Source organism: Peromyscus californicus, unplaced genomic scaffold, assembly GCF_007827085.1.
Source record: "Peromyscus californicus insignis strain IS unplaced genomic scaffold, ASM782708v3 Scaffold_13__1_contigs__length_99412109, whole genome shotgun sequence".
NCBI lineage: Eukaryota > Metazoa > Chordata > Mammalia > Rodentia > Cricetidae > Peromyscus > Peromyscus californicus.
In genome coordinates, this window is record NW_026294424.1 from 6824982 (window position 1) to 6832524 (window position 7543).

At 42.7% G+C, this 7543-nt stretch overlaps 1 pseudogene; it reads right to left on the reverse strand.

Annotated features, from left to right (window-relative positions):
* Positions 1–209: 209 nt before the first annotated feature.
* On the reverse strand, positions 210–7264 carry LOC128109139 (nucleolar and spindle-associated protein 1-like; annotated as a pseudogene).
* Between the last annotated feature and the right edge of the window lie 279 nt (positions 7265–7543).

The window sequence follows — 7543 nt, forward strand, 5'->3', positions numbered from 1 at the left end:
GTTGGATTTTTATCAAAAGCCTTGTCTACATCAGTTGAGATGACCATGTAATTTCTGTCCTTGTATCTGGTTATATGATGTATTACATCTACCTACTTGCATATGTTGAACAATTCTTCATCTCTGGAATAAAGCCAACCTGATCATTGTGATTTTTTTTTTTTTTTTTTTTTTTTTTTTTTTGCTGTTTGTCTTAGTTACAGCTCTATTGCTATGAAAAGACACCATGACAAAGGCAACTCTTATAAAAGAAAGCATTTCACTGGGGGCTTGCTTTCAAGAAGGTTAGTCAATGATTTTCAAGGCCAGAAGCATAGCAACAGGTAGGTAGGTATGGGGCTGAGAGCTCTACATCATGATCCATAGGCAGCAGGCAGAGAGAAAGAGAAAGAGAGAGACTGGGCCTGGTGTGGGCTTTAGAAACCTCAAATCCCAACCCCAATAACACACCTCATGCAATAAGGCCACACCTCCTAATCCTTACCAAACAGTTCCACTAACTGGGGACCAAGCAGTCAAGCACATGAGCCTATGGGGGCCATTCTCATTCAAATCACCATATTCCATTTCCTAGCTCCCATAGGCTTGTAGCCATATCATAATGCAAAGTACATTCAGTCCAACTTCAAAAGTCCCCATAGTCTTTCTCAGTCTCAACACTGTTTCAGAAATCAGTCAATATCTCTTCTGAGACTCAAGGCAATCTCTTAACTGTAATCCTATGTAAAAGCAAAAACAAAAAGCAGATCACATACTTCTAACATACAATGGTACAGAATTTGTATTACTCTTCCAAAAGGGAGGAAAGGGAGCATAATAGGGAAATACTGAATCAAAGCAAGAACCAAACCAGCAGGAAGAACTCCAAACTCTATTTCTCCTTGTCTGACATTAAAGGGTTTATTAGATGGCTCTTCCCTTCCAGCTCTGCTGACTGCAGCACACTTCTATCTTTCTTGGGCTGGCTCCACAGCATGTGTATAGCTCTCTTTGGCAGGTATCCCATGGTTCTGGCATCACCAACATCATGGGGGGCTCCAACACAACCCAGATTTCACCTTCACAGCTTTGAACAATGGCCTCTCTGGTCCTCCATGTAGGGACTCCTTTTCCACACCCTTGGCCTCAATGGCTTTCCTTCGCTGTAGAGGAAGATTCAGTAACCCCTTTCTTGTGTGCTTTTTGATTCTAAAGCCAGATCTATGTAGCTGAACCTGCCAAGTTTTTGTTTGTTTGTTTGCTTTCTGGGGCTGGAATCTGGCCCCCTCCTTGAATTACATTTATATAAGCCTTCCATTGTTTTTTTTTTTTTTTGTTTGTTTGGTTTTTTTTTGTTTTTTTTTCCATTGTTTTGTTTTTATTTTTAAGATTTATTTATTTATTATGTATACAGAAGAGGGCGCCAGATCTCATTACAGATGGTTGTGAGCCACCATGTGGGTGCTGGGAATTGAACTCGGGACCTCTGGAAGAGCAGTCGGTGCTCTTAACCTCTCAGCCATCTCTCCAGCCCCCTCCATTGTTTTTTAGACCTAGGAAATTGACCAGGCCTTTTCCTTTCACCAGTTGCAGGATTACTGGGTGGGGTTTTCCCTGAGGTCACCACTCCCTTTTTTCCATTTAGCATCAGGCTTTTCTTTAAACTTTTCATTTCCTTGATCACAAGACTTGGTTCCAATATTACATTTCCTAATGCTCCTTTTGTCCTCAAACTGTGCATTTTGCATTTCTCTTTGCCCTTTGCTCTTCATTGTAAATCTGCATAAGAGTGGTAACTAATAACCATGTGATCTAGTCAAAACTAGGATGTATTGAAATCTCCTCTGCCAATGCCATTAGTTCAAAGCTCTTCAATCTAGTCCTTGGCAGATTTTTAGGACAAGGGCAGAAAGCAGTCACATTATTTGCCAAAATACCACAGGAATGGTCTCTAGGCCATTTCTCAATTATCCTCCCCTCTGAAACCTATTGAGCTGCTCCTTCATAGTTCATACTACCCCAAGTACCACTACCTTCTATGTTCCTACTGTGATGGCCCATTAAGCCCTGCTTAAAATATTCAACTGATTGTCTAGTCAAAAGTCCCAACAAGTTCCATATTCCTCTAAACAACAGCATAGTCAGGCCTGTTATAGCAGTATCCCACTCCTGGTACCAACTTCTGTTAGTAATTGTTCTATAGCTATGAAAAGACACCATGACCAAGGCAACTCTTTAAAAGAAAGCATTTCACTGGGGGCTTGCTTATAGTTTCAGAAGGTTAGTCAATGATTTTCATGGCCAGAAGCATGGCAGCATGTAGGTAGGTGCTGCAAGCCGCAAAAAATATACAAAGTAGGATTTCAGCTGATTATGACAAAGTTAATACCTGGAAGAAGCCAAGGGCCTTCCAGAGGTCAAGTTGAGGCTCAAGGGGCCTTGGTGATATTTGGCTTTTGATTATTACCCATTTCCTGCTATGAGTTTCTTGGGTGCTATTATAGTTTTTCCATCATTTATTGGGCACCATTTCCCCTCTACTAAAGGAATATTTAAATAACCTTGTGTGCTGACAGCTATGCACAGCCAGAACCCCAGTTCAAGACTCCCTGTAATTATCATCATTGACAGCATCCGGACACGTCCATCCCTAGATGTAGGAAAGTACCTTATCAGAGATACCTCTGTATTCTCTAAGAACAGACCTAAGTGTCCAGACTACTTGTTTGAGAAGCCTGGTGGATGTGCCAATTAAGCTTAACTTCCTCCTTTCCCAAATCTTACCTCTAGTTCCAGATCTCCCTTTAACTATCACCAGAGGCATCTAGCTGTACACAGGTTGCCTAGCGACAGAGCACACCTTCCCTCACCCTGCAGAAAAACGGCAGATAGCTTGGACAGATAGGAGCCACAGGAAAAAAGAAGGCAGTTTTATTTTCTCCCATTGACCTAACAACTAATAGATTCTTAACAGTTTCTACCAATCACGTTTAAGGTTATAGTTGAGCACATAAGATCCCTCTTCTTAGATATTACCCGAATTTAGTTAATTCATTAGTCACTTCCCTTTTGGTTTGCAAATGATAATTAACAATTACTGCCCCTCTGTGTGATTCTTATCACCCCTCTGTTTGACCCTGGAAGCCTGGTGGTCACTGCCTGAGGAAAATCCTTACCTGCCTTTATGACCCCGTAGAATTCAAGCTTGATGACCTTGCTTGACCAGGGGATTGCTATTGCTTGGGTTTATTACTGGATTCCTAGGAGACTTAAGAGGAATGTGGAGAACATAGAGATGAAGAACGGAGAAGGATAAGGAGGATTTTGACCAGAGAGAACATGTGGACGAGATGGAAGATGAGGAAGAGTCAGATAGGGAAGTACTAGCTGGGTAAGAACAAGATGAAAAGGACCTAGATGAGGCAGAATTAAGATGAGAGAAATAAGATAGAACTTAGAGGGAGCAGTAGGTAAATATAGAGAGAAATCAGGCAAGAAAGGAGCTAGACATGAGAACAGAACTGAAGCTGTATAAATAGGATGTTATCCCAGAAGAATTAAAGTGAATGGACTAAGAGCTCTGTGTGCTGAGATTCTCTTTCCCGAAAATAGTCCTCACCGTTCGTAGTTTCTCTCCTGAGCCCCTGGGATATATGGTATTAAGGCTGGTCCCTCCAATATTATACAAGAGGTAGGCATGAGGCTGAGAGCTTTATTTCATGATCCACAGGCAGCAGGCAAAGAGACAGAGGCTGAACCTGGGTGTGGGACTTTGAAACTCAAATCCCACTCCAATAACATACCTCATCCAATAAGGCCACACCTCCTAATCCTTACCAAACAGTTCCACTAACTGGGGACCAAGCATTCAGACATATGAGCCTATGGGAGCCATGCTCATTCAAGCCACCACAGTGTTTTAAAAATATTTTTTTTTATCTATGTGTACCTATATATCTGTGTTTGCCATGTGTGAACAGGTCCTCCTGGAGGCCAGGTGGCTATGAGCTGCCAAATGTGGATGCTGGAATCTTAACTTGGATCCTCTGGAAGAGTAGCAAGTGCTCTTAACAGCTGTTCTATCACTCCACTCTCCTTGATGTGCTCTTGAATTTGGTTAGGTATTTTATTGGGAATTTCTGTATCTATGTTCATCCGGGAAATTGGTCTATATGGTTCTTCCTTTTGTTATGTCTTTATCTGGTTCTAGTATCAGGATAATACTGGCTTCATACAGAGTTTGATACTATTCCTCCATTTCCAATTTTATGGACTAGTTGGAGAAGCCTTGGTGTTAGCTCTTCTTTGAAGGTCTGGTAGAATTCAACAGTGAATCCATATAGACCTGGACTTTCTTTGGTTGGGAGATTTAGTTTTATGAGATTTTATTTTATGTGTTTGAGTGTTTTGCCTTTATGTATGTCTGTACACCATGTGTATGCAGTGCCTGTGGAGACCAGAAGAGGGGGTTTTAGATTCCCTGGGGCTGGAGTTAAGAAGGTTGTGAGCAGACCTGGGGATCCTTTTGTCTCTATCTCCTCTATCAGTGTTTAGATTTACAATCTAGACCATCACATCTTCTTAAATGGGCTTTTAAAAAACAAAAAAACAAACCATGGGTTCTGGAGGGTTGAACTCAGGTCCTCGTGCATGTGAGGCAAACATTTTACTGAGTTACTTTTCCAATTTTTTTCTGAATTTTTGTTGTTGTTGTTGTTTTGTTTTTGTTTTTCGAGACAGGGTTTCTCTGTGTAGTCCTGGCTGTCATGGAACTCACTTTGTAGACCAGGCTGTCCTCAAACTCACAAAGATCTGGCTGCCTCTGCCTCCTGAGTGTAGAATTAAAGGCATGTACCACCACCTCCTAGATTTTTTCTGATTTAAAAAAATATTTTAAATTATTTATATGTGTATGTGTGTGGGATTATGTGCAATGTGAGTGCAGTGCCTATGGGGGCCAGAAGGGGACATCAGATTCCATGGAGATGAAGTTACAGGTAAATGTGAGCTGCCTGGCATGAGTGTTGGGAACTGAACTCAGGTCCTCTGCTCCTAACTATGGCTGTCCCTCCAGTTCCTCTTTCTGATAATTTTTCCACAGTAAGAAAAAAAAAATCATTTATGAAAATCATAAGCATTACACACAACTCAGTCTCTACTCAAACTCAGAGCAAAAACCAAAAAGCTATGCTTAGCCGCTCTCCTCTCTTCCTACAACTAGTAAAGTTTAAATCTGAGAGAGATTACAGCAGCTGTTCTCAGGTTTGTTTTTGGTGGTACCAGGGATCAAATTTAGGGTCTGGTATGTGGTAGACAAGTGCTGTACAGCCCACGAGGCACACCCTCTGCCCTGTGGCTTTTATTTAGCAAGCAGAAAAGACCGAGGAATTCTATTTTGAGAATATAAAGAGTGACAGGTAGCAATTAATGAAATGATCTGAACAAGTCTCTTATAAGCTAAAACATTTTCACCTTGATAAAATATTGATCCATAACCAAGTCAGTAAGGTTTCAATGAGATTCTCAGATTTTCCAGACTAGGGAACAAAGAGGTGGCCTCCCCAGCCTCCCTTTTCCTGTGAACTTTATCTCACTCACATTCCTGCTAAGCTTCTGCTATGGCTTGCTGCCATGAGGGAAATGCTCTTGTCCAGAAAGGATGCAGGTTGTCTCTGTTAGAACTAGCAGGACCTTGACATGCAAAACCTACATTAAGAACCTTGAGGACAGGTCTCTTAAAGAGTGGAACATTGAGTGAAAACCACTTTAGTTATGGGCTTTAAGGTGAGAATGTATTCTCAGAGCGATGGCACACAAGAACAGACGTTCCACAAATTATGACCGAAAGGTTCAGTGGAAAAGGCACTTTTGGCTAAAGGCGAGGGGAGTATAAATGTTTGCAAAAGGAAAAGGAGTTGGGAGTAAAGGACTCGACAGGACTCCTGGGCTTCAAGGAGGTTTCTCTGGGTTTCCAAAGCCTTCGCGTCCCTCTCTGTGTGTTCATGCTTGGCTCCTTCTGTTCCTCCATGGTCTGGAGATGAGGGTTTGTAAGTTTTCCTGGGGAAGCTACCTCTCCTTACACATTCATTCCGAGAAGTATTCTCTTTGGATTGCCCCCAAGCTTTCAGCTTTCCTTTGTGTGGCTTGTAGTTGCGGGGATGAGACAAACTTGCTTTGAGATCAATTACTGGTTTCTCAGAGGGTCTGGAGTCTGTGTTGTTTCAGTTGTCAACTCCAATGGTAAGAATCGCAGGAGAAATCCTCAGGGGTCTGTAACTTGGGTGTCCTGAACACAGCCTGCCCTTCTGACAGCACTCCTAGGTAGGGTCAGTTGGTCGGTCACACATGGAGACTTTCTGGCTGGAGGGTGATCAGTGGACCTTATGTTCATTATCTTTAGAAGCAGCTGTAACCCCGACATTCATTTGAGTTGCGGAAAGCACAGAGTGCGCATCTGACCCCTTCAGCCACAAAGTACCATGGCTTTGAGGGCCATGGGGCTGGCCTTGTGCCAACTGCGGCCTGTCAGGAGCACAGGACAGTCTTCCTCTCTGTGGAACTGGGGCCACTATCCCTTACTGTCAAGCAGCTTCAGTTCTTTAAGTGTTCTACAGCATAGACATCAACAGATTCCGTTTTGTTAAAACGAGTCTCATGAAGCCTCTTAAAGTTTGGTGTAGGGGCTGCAATCTTTTTATTGTTCCCAAGTTTGGAAAGCTCATCTGTGCAGAGAGACCTCTTTGAATCTTTGTCATTTAATCTCATTTCTTCCTGAGGAAGCTGTGCTCTGGTGTCCTTGGCTCTGGTCTGGCAGAGAAAGAACTCTTGTGGTAGTTCTGAGGTCTTGATTTTCCTGCTTTTCTTGGTTCTGGAATGTAGTAGGATCACTTCTTTTTACCTCAGAATGATCCTGTGAGTTAGGAATTCCATGGCCTGTCTTGTACGTCCTCATTTTGATGACATGACCAGCTGGTTCCCTCTCAGCTTGCTCCTCCCTGTTAATAGCTCAGTCTCCTCACAGGAGACTGCAGAAGGCTGATTTTCATCCTGGTTTTTTCCTTTCATTGTTTCTGGATTCAGGTGGGTTTTCAGGGCTCTGAACAACTTGTCTGCCCTCAGGTTAGCCTGAGGCCCAGCCTTTGACTAAATTCTGCAGGTCACTGTACTTGGAGTCCAGCTCTACTGCAGAGGGGGGTTCTGCAATCCCAGCGACACCCAGAAAACAGTACAGTTCAAAACTAGTGCCACCTACCTGAAGGTTGACGATCCAACTTTTATATTCAGTTTAAATGAATACTCCTTTTTCTGATTTCTTTTTCTTTCTTTCTTTTTTTTTCTTGGTTTTTCGAGACAGAGTTTCTCAGTGTAGTTTTGGTGCCTGTCCTGGATCTTGCTCTGTAGACAAGGCTGGCCTTGAACTCACAGAGATCCACCTGGCTCTGCCTCCTGAGTGCTGGGTGGCAAGTGCCACCACCACCCAGCTTTTTCTGATTTCTTAACGTTGGCACATAGAACTATAAGCCCCCTTCTTAAGACTGCCTTCATTATGTCCTATGGACTTTAG